General features: G+C 50.0%; 1 protein-coding gene across 2 annotated transcripts in view; it reads right to left on the minus strand.

The window, feature by feature from the left end:
• Positions 1-14,871, minus strand: part of RELT (RELT TNF receptor) — an 81,541-nt gene extending 66,670 nt beyond the window's left edge. For both annotated transcript variants that reach the window (XM_084617974.1, XM_084617973.1), the window contains exon 1: positions 14,737-14,871. The gene's annotated coding sequence lies outside the window, so the exon portion shown is untranslated. The remainder of the gene's footprint in view (positions 1-14,736) is intronic.
• Between the last annotated feature and the right edge of the window lie 1,548 nt (positions 14,872-16,419).

The raw sequence follows: 16,419 nt of genomic DNA on the forward strand, positions 1-16,419 counted from the left end.
CTGCTACCCTTTGCCAGTGGGTTCACATCACGTCAACTGCTGCTGCAGTTAGCAGATGTAAGCCTATCTATGGGCACAGCAAGAGATTCAAGGAGCTGTGGGCCCTTTACCCACAAGCCATTGCAATTCAAAAGTCAAGTCAGCCACACGCTGGCCCAGATTCAGCTCGCAAAGCAGCTTTGCACAGGTGTAACTCCACTGATTTCCCCACAGCGACTCTCGATTTCCCTTCCCTCGTGCTGGTATAAATCTCGCCCGCAGCCTTGCAGCTGACCAGGAAGCTACTGCTTTGCTTTCCAGACAGACCTTTTCTTTCTCTCTCAGACACACACTCACCCTGCCTCTCTCACCTCGGGTTGCAATATGGTCTAACAATTCATCACTGCACCCATTTTGTATCAGTAAAAAGCATTAGGATGGATGCAATTAGCCTGAAAAAGGTATTTCACCCTCCACCACTATGCATCACCCAGGATAGGTGGAAATGTCGGGGGGGGGGGGGGGGGGGCGGAACAAAAAAAAAAAAACAAATCCGAAGTGCCAGGGACTCGGTTTCATTTAAAACCCAGTGAACTAGAGGAAATGTGCCGGTTCACCCCAGCTGGGGATCGAAGTCTTTAATCTCTCCTCTTCCCTCACTCCCCCTCTGGAGCTTAGGGACAGCGATTCCAGCTTGCAGTCACCTGTAGCTCTCGCACTGTTGAGTGTTCATGGCCTGACGAGGGGCACAGGTGGTGCCAGCATTAGCTGCATTAGGATTGAGGCCAGGACTAGGCAGCAGCAGCTGTTGCAGGTATTTTCCAGACCACATGTTCCTTGAGAGAGAGACTGACTTATTTTCAAAGCTGGCAGCACATGGTTAGGATGCTTGATGCTTTTCTTCTCACTTCTACCACCATGATGGTGGATAGGGAGACCCAGAGCACGCACAGGGTGACCTCACTGAAATCGAATTGCCCAGCTCTGAGAATTTAGCCCACAGACCAAAGGATCCCAGCTAGGCCTACTGTGTCCCTTGTAATTGTTCATCCTGAATACAGTTAGTTTCCCAGGGCTTTCAGACCACCAGCAGCCTGTGCTGAGAGGGGAAGGCGGATGCATGAGTCACGGGGGGAGAGGATGGCTTTGATGAGATAATTAAACTTTCCAACAAGCTTTTTTCTGTCACTGTTTTCACTGAAGTTTTCAACTTCAGTGAAAACAGTGACAGAAAAAACAGTCAGTGGTCTGGACTGGGGTCTGTGTATTCTAATCCTGGCTGAAGACCATGGAAGGAGCCACTTAGCTTCTCTGCCTCAGTTTCCCATTGGTCAGTTAAGGATAATGGTTACATACTATATTGTCAGGGTTAGTGTTCATAACACACTTAGCACTTACATAAAGAAAGGAATGCTTTAAATTTCTGTACTGTGCTGAAAATTCTTTCCCCCCAGGTTTATAAAACATTAATACCACCTAGCTCCTACACAGCACTTTTCATCCATGGCTCTCAAAGCACTTCACAAAAGGACATTAGTGTCCTTATCTTCATTGTTCATATGGGAAAACTGAGGCACAGATAAGTGCCTTGCCTAAGGTCACTCAGCAACACAGTAGGGAACAGAATCCAGGTCTCAAGTCCTAGCCCTGTCTGCTAGGCTACACTGTCTCCACCTGCTGTTCCTCCTCATCCCTTATAGCAGATGAGGGCAAAAGATCAGTCCTGTTCTACCAGCAGAAAGCTCTGCTCTGTATAGACGTCTCACTGGGCAGATCACAGAACCTTAAAATAAGAATGTAGACACCACCTGGCAGTGAATGAATGCAGCAGCCAGAGGAAAAGGAAGTTTACTGAGCTTCACCTAAAGGGCTGCTCTGAAATCAGACCCAGCAGGAAGCTAGGACAGGGCAAGATGGAAGGGAAGTCATGGACAGAAGGTTAAGAGAGTCACCCTCTGAGCATTGAGCAGAGACCCTGGAGAGTCTGTTGCCTGGTGTTAGCTGGGCGGGCTGGTACAAGGCCTGGAGGACAGAAACATTCTGGGATACTGAATCAGAACCAGGAACAAGTGGCATAAGAATGGACATACTGGGTCAGACCAAAGGTCCATCTAGCTCAGTATCCTGTCTTCCAGCAGTAGCCAGGTGCCCCAGAGGGAATGAACGGAACAGGTAATCAAGTGATCCCTTCCCTGTCGCCCATTCCCTGCTTCTGGCAAACAGAGGCTATGAACACTTCAGAGCATGGTTTCGCATCCCTGCCCATTCTGGCTAATAGCCATTGATGGACCTACCCTCCATGAACTTATCTAGTTCTTTTTTGAACCCTGTTCTAGTCTTGGCCTTCACAAGATCCTTTGGCAATGAGTTCCACAGAGCTTACAATCTGGGGAGACCAGAGAAAGCATTGGTGTAAAAACCAGAGGGGAAGGGATTTACCTAAGGTTACCCAGCAGGGCACTGGCAGAGCTAGGACCAGACCAGACCCCAGCTCTTCCAAGCCCCAGTCCTAGGCACTGGAATACAGACTCTCCAAGGAGTTTGCAGGAGAATTTCTCAGCCTACTTCATCCTCCCCAACTCAAACGATGCCATGCATTTTACACTCCTGGCCACAGCCTCGAGGTTACAGGAGAAGTCAAGATGTGTCTGGCTGCAGGAACAGAGCTGGAGAAGCCCAGGAAGGGCTGCCAGTTTGAGGGAGTTCTCCTAGCCCTAGTTTAAGGGGTCTGGGTGGCTTGTAGGACTGGCAGGGAGCCCTTCACCCATAAGGCACCAGTTCAAGGCTGGTCCTGGTTAGCAGCAGTGTGAAACCACTAGAGGGCTGCTGGTGGGGGGGTCTCAATTTACTTTTAAGGGGGCAGACATCTGCCATCAAGTGTGGTGGTCACTGCACAGAGGCCAGAAACTGAGAAGGCCACAGAGACTGAACCAGTCCTTCTACCTCAGCAGTGTCTCAGCCCGACTGATGCACAGTGGGAGAAGCTTGCATTGCTGCTGGTGCCCTGGCTGTCCACTCTGTTGGAGGGGCACAGAAGCCTGCAGGGCTGCCTATCCCATGCAAACTCCCCTCATTACCCAAATGGCAAGTCCCAGCATAACAGAGCCTGGATTGTTCCCCGGACACACACGTACAGGGCAGCAGATGGGGGGAGGTTGCGCATCGTGCTTGCCATTTTGAGGTCAAACGAGCAGGATTCCTTAATTCTCTGCTCAATTCCATGCTTGTTTGCCACCTCTTCTGTCAAACTGGCTTCAAAATGTGGGTTTTATGCAGCGAGCCAGCAGTCGTCACAGCTACATTCTCAATCACGTGCAAGACGAAATCTGGAATAAACTGAAAATGAAAAAACCCCAAACTCAATCTCATGTGATGGTTTGGTAGAGGACAACTGCCCTAGGCTGCAGGGATCTTTAGCTGGGTTACTATAGCCTGGCAGCCATCTCTCTCGGCTCTTTGCCAAGGTGAGTTTATTTGTCTGTTGCAGGCCGCTTGATTGTTTGCAGCCCTGTTTTTCTGAAACATCTTTGTTACAACAGCACAGAGAGGAGCAGCTGATATGTAAACAAATGCACAAAGACCAGTCTCTCTGGCACATTGATGGAGTTTTAGGCACCACATTTCAGTTTTGCTGAGGGGGGAGGGGGAAAAAAGCCACAGTAGTGTTATTAATTATTTGTATTACTGTAGCACCTAGGAGCCTTTGTCATGGACCAGGGCCCCATTGTGCCAGGTGCTGTGCAAACCCAGAACAAAACTCCAACCAAACAGAAAATAAAAACTAGAGAGCCAGGTTTTATACACGCCCCCGAGTAATAGTGTCACCTTCCGAGGGCACAAAGATCTACCCAGGGTACAACTGACAAGTCTAGTATTACTCTCGAAGCTGAGCGACATCTAGAGAGTCACAAGGCCTTGTCTGAATGTCAGTTTTAATACACAGGGTTATTGGTAAAATGCTGGGGCAGATTTTCTTCAATAGGGTTTTCACAGCATCCCTTGAAAAGTAAACCCCACTTTTCCCCAGCATTTTAAATGCTAGAGAAAGCCTAAAAGATCTGCTGGAACAATAGGGTGGTTGTTTTTTTGGCTGCCTTTGTAACCTCAATAATATTAAACCTCAAATCTTGTTTTCCCTGGAGGACTCGAGTGGGAGCTCTCAGCACTCTGCTGGAAGGGCAAAGAGGTTACATTGCCTAGAGAGGAGAGTGTATATAGGGCATATGAAAAGATCCACGGAGAAGGGTTGCTCCTGTTTAATTCACTCCCTTTGTCACAAGCCTGCTTGTCCAGAGAATCTTTATGGGAAGTGGGACAGACGAGACTGGAAATGTCTAAAGGTAAAAACAAGCAGAGAAGTTGCACACAAAGCTTTTCAGATCTCCTTTGTGCACAGTGAATCAGCAAAAGATACAAAAAAAAAAAAGGGCACTGCCTCATTTCCACAGACACACACAGCGTGCGCAAATCCCCTTTAAATGAAAGGGAACTCCGCAAGCGACAGCCTCCTTTCGGGGCTCCCTGGCGACTGGCCAGTACAAAGAGTTGGAGAAGACAAACCTCTGTAGCTTGTTGCCACACAAAAGCACCCTGAAAATAAAATGGGGACCTGGGATCAGTGTCCTGGTGGGTTGCCAGGCCCTGCGGAAGGACGACGGTTATTATAGAAATACACAGGAGGCAGAAATAGAATGCAACATTCACAATGAAGCAACCATGAGGCTTCTCCCCTCAGGAATGAGCTGTAAAGCAGCCTCCCCTCCCAGACAAAACATTAGGACAACGCAAGTCATCCACTGTGATACTCAGTCACAAGATGCTATGCTGGGGGGAGGCAGCTGGGGGACTGACAAGAGACTTACTCAGAGACAATGGGGGAGGAGATAGAGATGAAAAAAATTTAAAGGGATACACAAAACCAGACCCATTTCCTCACCCTAGTGACACCCTCAATGGATTAGAGCTACCAGCTGTAACCATCATCTAGTTTACCTTTTACAGCTCAGTCTGCCTGGATGGTGATCTACACACGTACCTGCATTAGTACAAGCTGCTTACACACATGCATAACAATGCACCACCAACAGGGACAGGACCCACTCCTACTGACAGCTCAAGCGGTCCTCCTGTAGCTCACAAGACAGAGGGGCTTTATTTTTGGAACTCATGGGCCAGGGCTGCAGCTCTAGGTGCCCAAGTGTGGGAGAACAAGGGATGGATACATCAGGTGTCTTGTCTGCAACACGCAAATCCCCCATCACAAAGGCTGTCGGATTTGGATTTCTGGTCCAGAAGAGAGAAAGGTTCCAAATTCAAAAGACGATCAGTCTGACTCCAAGACTGCATGCCCCCTGGGACGCAGGCTGTCTGGTTATAGGCCTGGACAGTGCCTAGCACAATGGGAACCTGCTCCTTGAGTGGGATTCCTAGGTGTTACCATAATACAAATCACCCGCTATTTCCACGGAGACTCAGAAAAGGGGACAGTCTGAGCAAAGAACCAGTAGCTCTCTAGCCAACTCCCTCACTCCCGTCATGGCCTGGGAGGCAACACAAGACATCTTGCCAGCTCCCACTCCAGCAGAGGGAGGCCACCAACAATAGGGAGAGATGGTCTGGAAGAAGGAGGGGGCAGCCATGATTAATGCTCAGCAGGTACTTTGGAGATTAGCAGCACTGCCTTTTTCATTCTTTTTGAGCACTGATGAGGCGAGAGAAAAACCGAACTAAGCTTCGGGCCTAAGCTACTTAAGAAAGCTGCAACTGACTACGCTTGCAAATTCGTTCCAGCCAAGGATCCCAGTCCTGCAAGGAGCTCAGCATGGTGCACCTGTGTGTGAAGACAGAGGGCTCGCCCCGCTCACACTTGTGGATCCTACCTGCTGCCTAGGTCAGCTGCCTAACAGCTGCTGAGGTAACTATAGGACATGTCTCCCCACCTCTAAAGTGTGGGTCTGGACCCCGCTCCATGCGGAGACAGGACAACATTCCCTGGAACATAAGCACCCTCAATGTTAGATCTTTCTCCACTTCCTCTGCAGCCTGTGCGTAGCTTGTGGGGATGGCCACCTGCTAGGGACGGTTTCCCCCGCCCCGAGCTCATGCGGACCCTGATTTCTCAGTAAATCCAGAGCAGCAGAGCTACCCCCAGCAGAGAGCAACACCAGGCTGAAAACTTTCCATGGCTCCCCTGGTCAGTGTGGTTAGAAAAGGAACCGCCAGACTGTCTGCGTGTCCAGAACAGTGGCAGCAAGACCCCCATTTCCAGCCATCTCTTGTTCACGATAGGATAAAGGGGGGGTTAAAAAGCCACAGGATGACTAGAAGCCAGTGTCTTCCTCTAAGTGCCCTGTGATTGGGCAGGAGAGCATTAAAATGACAATCCCTGCACTGCCAGGAGCACCTCCCACACCCTCCCCATGGGGAGACGAGCAGAGGGTGATTGCTGTACCACACCTTAGCATCACACCGCTGCTCTTCCTTGTGGGGGACCCTCTGCCTACACACGCCACGGATGACCCTGAAAGCAATGCTGACTTGGCAAAGCTGGTATCCAGCCACAAACGCATTCCATCATGAGTCTCGTTCACCTAACTTTGCAGCTAGAACCCAAAACCCTTGTGCCCCAGCTGCAATGCAGGGGGATCCTCCATTCCTGCCGGTGTTTTGCCTAAAGAGCCTCACTCAACAGCACTGCACGAGTGACGGGGCACTTTCAGATTTAGGCACCATGAGTGACCACAACTGATTAGAGTCACAGGGTCAGAAGCCTCAGCTGGCGTATGGGTGTAACGCCATTTGACAGCAAAAGAACTAAACTGATTTACATCAGCTGAGAATCTGGGCCAGTTTCCACAGGAAGTTGTGAGTGTGAATGGAGGCGGTGGGGCAAGGGGGAGAAGTAATTTCACAAGCGGACTTTGTTTTCTAGGGGTCCTAACCAGGGCAAGGCATGGAAGAAAGGTGATAATGTGAAACTGGACTCATCTTGATTAGCAGCAGATTCTACAAGAAAATAGCACTTTTAAGTCTATCGATCCTGGCTCTCTTCTTGGTTGTCCTGTGTATATACACCTAGGATTTTCATCACAGCACCGGGAGATCTCAACAAATCATGAAGTCTCACAATTCACCTTCCTTTGTGAGCAGTCATTCTTCATGCTGGGATATTAAAACTGGAGGCAAGGGGAGGCTAATGGCTTATTTACGAAGATGCTGAGCATTTGCTGTTCCATTGGACCTCAAGTGCTCAGCATCTTGGATAATCCATCCATAAGCAACTGGCATGAAGTCACATAATGGGTTGGGGCAGATCCGGTAACTGAACCTCAGTGTCCCAGCTCACCTCCCCCACACTAATCATTAGACCACATTACTTCCAAAGGAAGGGGGGGGGAATGCCAAACAAAATTGCAGGTGCCAAAAATAAAGAGACAGACCAAACAAACCCACATGCACAGATTACAATTTCCATGTCTAAGTAAACTGCAAACCAGTATGTAATTGGAGCAGCATGAACTTGTCAGATGGAGAGAGAACGCTTTGAAATGCGGTGATTCATCTCCCACCCCTTGGGGAGAGTGGAAGGGGAGAGAAGAGAACATTGCGGGGGTCCTCCCATCTAAACGTGGCCAATTCCCTTTTCTGGCACGTATGCCATAGATTAGACACTCTCCCACTGAGCAAAAGGCTGGTTAGCCCTGGCTGCTTGGCAGATTTTCCTGCGCAGGTCCGCCTGGGAGTCACGAGGCTGTCACCCACACAACCTGGGACCGGAGCAAAGCGAAGATTCGGCCACAAAAGCATCTTTAGAGGCTACCCAACACTTGTGGAGCCCGCCGGGTTTCTCGGGCCACGGGTGTCAGCTTGCTAGCAGGGCTGGAAGGGACGTTTGCTGGGACGTTTGATTCCATTTAAAGCAGGGTTTTACAGCGCAGGACCCACGACCCACAAGCGCAATACTGCGGCTCCCAGAGGCGGGTAGCGCAGAACTGGCAGTGGCTTTGTACAGGCGCTTTCCCTCGTTTTCAGGGGACTACGCCCAACTGTGGGAAAAGTGAAGACACCGGACAACATCATTACCATCTTTCACCCGGGCCTCCTCCCACCATTACAGACCTCAAACCACAGTCAGTATCTCCATCATGTAGCATCTGAACCTGCAAATAGGCCCCAAATTCACTCCCCCCACCTCTGAATCTTGGCCCTTCCCACCACACACAACCTGGCATTTGTACAGCAAACCAGCACAGTCCAGTCCCTGATTGGCCAAGGTCAAGCAGAGTAGCGCAGTCAGCCTATGACGGACATGCTCCTTGCCAACCATTCCTTGATTAGCTTTAAAGTCAGAGCCAAGCAGCCCCTGTGCTTCAGTTTCCCTCATTTGATTCAGAAACCCCCAGCCACTCCTGCCCCTCAACCTCTTCCCTTGGGGGTTTGGTTTCCTGAGCAACTGGAGATATCTGCCGGAGCCTACCCAGGCACCCAGACGAAGGAAACTGAGGGGTCTTTGTTACTCCACCTCACAGATCTCTTGGTGGTCACAGGCCGGCAGGAACGCTAACACAATCATAAGTGTCCTCAGTTAAACACGGGAGGGTTAAGGAAAGACTGTGTAAAGCATGTTACTGACAGGGCTGTTTTGGAAGCTGACAGCTGTTACTGCAATGCAGATCCCCACGCAGAGTCTGTAAGAGATCAGAGTCTGTAGGAGATCGTTGTAATCCCACCAGGGGCGGGGAGTTAAGTTCTGTTAAAAGAGAACTACCTGCAAAGTTATCCCCCCCGAGGCTGGGGAGTACAGTTATTGCTCCAGAGTCAACAGGACGCCAAGCTCCTGATCTCTCCAGTCATGCAGCTCTGGGGGAGAGGAGAGAGTTAAACTGCGTGGAGTGAAATAAAGGAGTGCTGGATACTATAGCTCCTTCCCTGAACTAAAGGGAGAATCGCCGGTGGCAGTATAGGGCCTGACACACAGTAGAGCAGTTCTGAATCCCTCCAGTGGAGGGCAATTCAGCACACAAACACAACCCAGTTCACTACAGTATTAAACTCTACAATCACCTCCTGGCTTGCGCACGTGCCCTGTAAGGATTTGAGGGAGGAGGACTGATGGTCATTCTAAAATAACTGCATCTTCAAGTTGTGATGCAGCATTTAGCTGACCCATGCTATATGTGACCTGGATTATCGTAGCACTTAGGAGCCATAACCACGGAGCACTGCTCCCCACTTTGCACCCCACCGTGCTAGCAGCTGTACAAACACACAGCAAGAGGACTACCCCTGCCCAAGGAGCTTACAATCTACATATGATACACGTGACTGGTATACAGTCTAGTCCATGTGTCTACAGTGATAGGGGTACAGGCTGTTAGAATGGATTGAGACAATCAGACTGGACCAATGATCCGTCAAGGCCAGTAGTCTGTTGGATGCAGTGGTCTCCCTTTGACAAAACAAAAAGCAGGTCGTGTGTACTAGTAACATCGGGTTCGGTTGTGCACTTGCTAATGTGCCCACACAGAAGGGACTTCAATTACCCCACATACAGGCTAGCCACATGCTACGTTTCCCAGCAGCTCCGATTCATCCCCTCTGTGGGGAGTGTTACCCAAGAGGGTCCTTTCTAGTCTGAACCCTGCAGGGATGGGCCTTTATTAGCTCCCGTGGGAGATAATTCCACAGCCTAACAGAGCAAGCAAGCCTGCTCCCTGGAGCTTTATTTCCCTTAGGCAGAAGAACGGCTTGGTGGTGGCAGAGAACATGTAGTTCCAGGCTGTGCCTTGGCTTTCAGCAGCACCGGCTGGAACTTCAGTGAGCTGCACTGATCACATTTTCCTTCCTGTCCCCATTTCTAATGAGGAAGCACACACTTCCCACACGATCCATGTACAGGGGCCTGAAAGCTACAGCAGAGTGTCCAGTAACAGGCAGCCAACCCACACCTCAGGGATGCTGGGAAAACACAAGCCCATAAACACCCCCCCCCCATGGTTTCAGCCACCTGAGGAGTCAATTCCAAGAACTTGGGTGCCAGGAACTCCTGGGCCCTACTCCCATCTCTGCCACTGACTCACTCACTGGCCTTGGGCAAATCACAATGCTACCTTGATTACCCCACCTGTAAAACTGCAAGGTTACTAATTATCTACACCACAGGGATGTTGTGAGTAATTAGCAATTAGCTTTGCTGAGGGCACTACATAAATTCCAAGTATAATCAGCCTAGTGAGGCAGTGTGACCTAGGGGATAGAGCACTGGACTGGGTCTCAGGAGACCTAGGCTATTACTGACCCTGCCACTGGCCTGTTGGGTGATCCTGGGTCACACTGTGCCTCTCCCCATTTGTGAAGTGGGGATGCCGAGCAGGTAGAGTCTGAGTCCGGGATCATAATGATCCCCTCTTCTGGCCTAGTCTATCTTCTGATTATTCCTGTTTCTGCATCAATAATGATGAAAGCATGTACACACACGCACCGAATAGAAGGTTGCTGCAACCTACATATGCTGGGCACACTCCTGCCAGAAGTCAGACCAAGGTATGAGTGGTGTGTTACCTCACTTTTCAAAGAGGGGAGAAGCTAGGACATCATCCCAAAGGCCCACAGCCTTTGAACAGTCAGATTCAAATTCAGGCCTGGGGAAGGAGGGACGCACACCCACTTACACCAAGACAGAGGCCGCAGCGTTCATAGCCCCATGACATTCCAGTGCTTCAACTGCACACAAAAGTAGCACAGATCCTTTTTGGCACATGTCCCACAAGAAGCCATGAAGTGATCAGTGGCGTAGGATTCATGCAGCATAATAACTAAGGGGAGGAGAAAACCCTGCATTTAAAAAGCTATTTTTCCTGCAACAATCCCAGCTTTTAGACAGATCCATTACCTTGTGCATACAGCGATACAGGAGTAAGCTTTAGGGATTTTGGGTTTCTCTAGATTTCCAGCGAGGAGAGAAGGGTGTATAACACAAAGGTGTCCCTACTGGGAGGGAAACTTCTAACTTTGGCAATCTCTGTATTAAGAGGATTACTTAGTACAACACAGCAGAAATACTAAAAGAGCTGGGACCAAAATCAGCTTTCCACTTGCTGATGTGATGGTTGCCATTTTGGCCAACACCAGGGAACTCCAGAGCTAAAAACACAGATCTCTGGCTGGGGTTATAACTCAAGCTGTAAAGAGCATGGCTCTTTAACACACATGCAGCCTCTGTGGATTGGGCACAGAGGTAGGGACACAATCCAAATTGACCAGTGGATTACACAGACATGCTTTGCCAAACCTCCCAGTCCTTGCTAAAGGCAATTGGGGGGTTGTCCGAGTCTTGGGTACGAGGATTACAGGATCCTTTTGGTCACCCATGGAACAGGTTTGCCTAATCTTGCTCCCCTCCCCATATGGACAAGTAAATATCAACAGCTCGATGTCTAGTTGGAAGCCAGTATCAAGCGGAGTGCCCCAGGGGTCGGTCCTGGGGCCAGTTTTGTTCAACATCTTTATTAATGATCTGGAGGATGGGATAGATTGCACCCTCAGCAAATTCACAGATGACACTAAACTGGGGGGGAAGAGGTAGACATGCTGGAGGGTAGGGACAGGGTCCAGAGTGACCTAGACAAATTGGAGGTTCAACAAGGACAAGTGCAGAGTCCTGCACTTAGGAAGGAAGAATCCCAGGTACCACTACAGACTAGGGACCGAGTGGCTAAGGAGCAGTTCTGCAGAAAATGACCTAGAGATTACAGTGGACGAGAAGCTGGATACGAGTCAGCAGTGTGCCCTTGTTACCAAGAAGGCCAACAGCATATTGGGCTGTATTAGTAGGAGCATTACCAACAGATCGAGGGAAGTGATCATTCCCCTCTATTCGGCACTGGTGAGGCGACACCTGGAGTACTGTGTCCAGTTTTGGTTCTCTGCATGACAGAAGGGATGTGGACAAATTGCCTGTGATGGGATGTGATATGGGGTGGGATCCGAGTTACCCAGGAAAGAATTCTCTAGAGTATCTGGCTGGTGAATCTTGCCCCATGCTCAGAGTTCAGCTGATCGCCATATTTGGGGTCAGGAAGGAATTTTCCTCTAGGGCAGATTGGAAGAGGCCCTGGGGGTTTTTCGCCTTCCTCTATAGCATGGGGCACAGGTCACTTGCTGGAGGATTCTCTGCATCTTGAAGTTTTTAAACCATGATTTGAGGACTTCAATAGCTCAGACATAGGTGAGAGGTTTATTGCAGGAGTAGGTGGGTGAGATTCTGTGGCCTGCATTGTGCAGGAGGTCAGACTAGATTATCATAATGGTCCCTTCTGACCTTAATATCTATGAGAGAGTCCAGCAGAGGGCAATAAAAATGATTAGGGGGCTGGAGCACATGATTTATGAGGAGAGGCTGAGGGAACTGGGATTATTTATTTAGTCTACAGAAGAGAAAAGTGAGGGGGAAATTTGATAGCAGCCTTCAATTACCTGAAGGGGGGTTCCAAAGAGGATGGAGCTTGGTTGTCCTAGGGAGGTGGTAGAATCTCCTTCCTTAGAGGTTTTTAAGGTCAGGCTTGACAAAGCCCTGGCTGGGATGATTTAACTGGGAATTGGTCCTGCTTCGAGCAGGGGGTTGGACTAGATGACCTTCAGGGGTCCCTTCCAACCCTGATATTCTATGATTCTATGTTCAGTGATGGCAGATGACAGAACAAGGAGCAATGGTCTCAAGTTGCAGTGGGGGAGGTCTAGGTTGGATGTTAGGAAACCCCTTTTCACTAGGAGGGTGGTGAAGCACTGGAATGGGTTACCTAGGGAGGTGGTGGAATCTCCATGCTTAGAGGTTTTGAAGGCCCAGCTTGACAAAGCCCTGGCTGGGATGATTTAGTTGGGGATTGTTCCTGCTTTGAGCAGGGGGTTGGACGAGATGACCTCCTGAGGTCTCTTCCAACCCTGATCTTCTATGATTCTATTAGCACCTTGGAGAAGGTGCAAAAGATCTAGCCCCATCTTGACATGGTTTGAGACTCATGATCACTTATTTTCAAAAAGGGACAATTCTTGCTGAAAGAAACTTTGCAAATACAGAGGAGAGCGAAGGGATTGGAATGCAAGTGATAAGGTACCTCTCCTCCCCTTCTCCCTGCTGACCCTCAGCCCACCCTGTCATTTACAAGCATGCAGACTTTGCGGCCGAGCCAAGCTAAGCATTCTTTCCAGAGCCCACTGCACACAAACTGCCCACCAATATCCCTGTTAACAGAGCCTTTCATCTTTTAAGGACCACTTGGGGTATTTTTTTGGTTTTGGTTTTTGTTTTTTTTTTAAAAACAGGTCGGGCAGCTCTTTGAAGTGGGAAAAGAAAGCCGGGGGGACAGTCAGCTGCTCCCACCAACCTGCAGAGGGTACATCTCTGACTTGCAACCTCTAGCAAACAAAGCTAAACCTGCAGGGCAGAGTTTGCTGCAGCTGCTGTTTCACAGCATCCCCCAAGCCCCGACTGATGGGCAGCAGAAGCCTTTCCTGGCTCAGATGCAGACCGGGATCATGTAAGTTAGAGACAGGCACCACAGAACATGTGCAAGTTAGTACCTTGATGTACGAACAGTGAATCAACAGTTCTTTCCTTCCCTCCTCTTACAAGATCGGTTTCCTTAACTGTTGTTTCAACCCTTGCATGGTGAGCTCCCTTGCACCATTATCCAAGGAAACGAGCAACACCGAAGGCCTGTACTTGGCTCCCGCTCAGGGAAGTGCAAGATCTCAGGGGCCACTCATTTGTTGGTAAAATGTACCACACAGGAATACGATACAGATCCTCAAGGAGTCAGCAGAGGGAATTAGGTCACTCATACTCTGAATATCTCTAGCTACAGCATCTCGGGGTCTGATCTTCTAGGCGACCTCCAGACCCCAGCTGGTTAAACAAAACAGGGTCGCCATTGTAAGTTTAGAGTAACAGTCCTTCCCGGCTGGTTTTGCTATGCCAGAATGATCGTTTAATTCATAGCTGCAGCCATATAAACAGGTGCAGGGGCCGTTAAACAGCGGATGTTGGGAACCTCTGCCTGCTCTCACTTTCCCAGCCCAGGTGCCCGCAAAACAACTGGGACCCACCTCAGCTACCGGCATAAAACAAACAGAGGGTTGGAAAAGAAGGATCACGACACAGACAGGGCTCCTAAACCCAGACTCATTAGCCTTCTATTTCACTCCATCACGAACCCCCCCCCCCCAAGAATAGGGGACTCTAAACCAGTTCATACTCAACAGATCAGCGAGACATCACGCCAGCCAGCCCCCAGCAAATACTTCAGTGCATGTTTAAAATAAAAGTTACCCAGCCACGAAATGTCAATGGGGTGAAAGGAGGGTTTAGGATTTTGCCCCCATGCAGTTTTCTATCTCGCCACGGCACAGCAAATGCCAACTCCTAGAGACGGGGAGCAGGAGACAATAAATGAAGGGAACTACAGCAGATTTTCCTCAACTTAATTTTCCTGCCCTATGTTAGGGGGGACCCAGCTAGGGGCTACGAGACGGAGTGCGCCAGGGACTCCGCTCGCAAACCAGCCCCAGAAAACCAGCCCTGTGTCTGAGCAGATGATAACTGCTCGGAACACGCAATCCTTCGCGGGAAGGGGCGTGGGGCTGAGGACGGGGGTCTCACAAGCATTAGTCCCCCTAGAGCCACTCCTTGAACAATGATTCCCGCAAGTCAGGACCAGCCTCCTGGGCGGATAGACACAGGGATCCCAGCCAGCTCTTTACCTTGAAACGCCTTCCCAGGAGCCGGCTGCCAGACGTAGCCCGAAGCGGGGCCTTCTTACAATACCCTACAGTCGCGTCCAAAGAGCTTGAGACTGACCCCGACCCAGCGTCGCTCGATCCCCTTATGAATGAAAGGCGCCGGCTGCAAAGTAACAATTTGCCGGGAAGCCCCGCCCCTCTTTATTGCGTCACAATCGAACGGGCCACCCCCCCCAACTCCGGTGTCTGACCGTTCCAAGCCTCAGCCTCTCCCCCAGCAGGAGGCTGCTTGCTCCGCAGTGCCGGCTTGCGGTGGACGTGCGGCGGGATGGGGTATGCAAGAGGAGGCGAGTCCGGCTGCTGAAAGGCGGATTTCTGCTCCTCGCCCCACAAAGATCGCTGCAGATCAAGCGTCCAGGCATTTGGTCCAGCGGATTCTCTAAAGTTCCAGCGAGTTAGGAGAACCAGCAATTCCTGAGGCCGAGCAGTGGGGAGGTGTAAAGGGAGGAGGCACAGAGAGAAACCCAGATTTTTGGGAAGGGGGTAGCGAGGGGAAAAAATCTCTGGGCCTAGTGTCTCCTGCTTTGTGCAGAGGTTGACCCCCATCTTGGGCACAATAGGTTCCCACTCTGCCCAGGTGCAAAGGACTGCCCCATGGAGCAACTTGCCGGGGGATCAGGAATGGCCACTGCTGCCCAATGGACAGAGGATCCAACCCCATCCCACACCCAGCCCTAGTCTTCCACAGGCCTCTGACAAACACCTGAGGGGGTCGGTCTCTGAGCACTTTAGCAACACTTGGATAGTTGGTCACATCAATGGAGTCTCTTTGAACTCAATTGGCTGCACAAGGCACTTGAGGTCAGGGCCTGATTCTCCTCTCACTCACACTTGTTTAAGTAACTCCATGGACTTGCATCCGATGAAGTGAGCTGTAGCTCACGAAAGCTCATGCTCAGATAAATTGGTTAGTCTCTAAGGTGCCACAAGTACTCCTTTTCTTTTTGTGAATACAGACTAACACGGCTGCTACTCTGAATCCATGGACTTTGTCTATGTTGGCACTCAAGGCACCCTCCTAACTCAGTATGTCCCAGCTGTTAGTGAATTTATCCTCACAGCATGCCAGGGGGAAAAGTATTACTGTACCTAGTTTATACATGGGGGGGGGGGGGGACTGAGACAGATCAGGTGACTTGTCAAACATCATCCAGGAAGGGTTGCAGTCTCCTCTCACTTGACTAGGGTAAGTCAGGAATAACACCAGTGAAAACAGAGTAGAAGTCTGAAGTCTGTAGCAGAGGTAGGAATTGAGCCCAAAGGTTTAGCTGGGTATTTTTTTGGGAGCTGGTTCTCAGCTGAATTCCGTGGAGCCTCACTCAGCAGCTGAGAATCTAGCCCTGTCATTTAGAAACAGGTTGCAAGTAGCTTTCTCCATTTCCCCTGATAAATAGGACTGGGGAGACCTCAAGCTAAGCACCTTTCATCCTAGAGCAGCAATACTTTCTTCAGGGGGGAGATTTCTGATTTACCCTCATGTGAGAGGAGGATCCCGCCCATGGTGTTTACTTGGGCACTCCTTTGAGTTCAGAGTGTCTGCTTCAATTTAACCCAGAGAAGGAACAGGGCTTTCACCCATAAATACAGTAATCCTTTCCCACAGCTGACAAACACACCCAACACCCATTGTTAACTAACCTCTAA

Source organism: Lepidochelys olivacea (genome assembly GCF_965140295.1).
Source record: "Lepidochelys olivacea isolate rLepOli2 genome assembly, chromosome: 1".
Classification (NCBI taxonomy): Eukaryota; Metazoa; Chordata; order Testudines; family Cheloniidae; genus Lepidochelys; species Lepidochelys olivacea.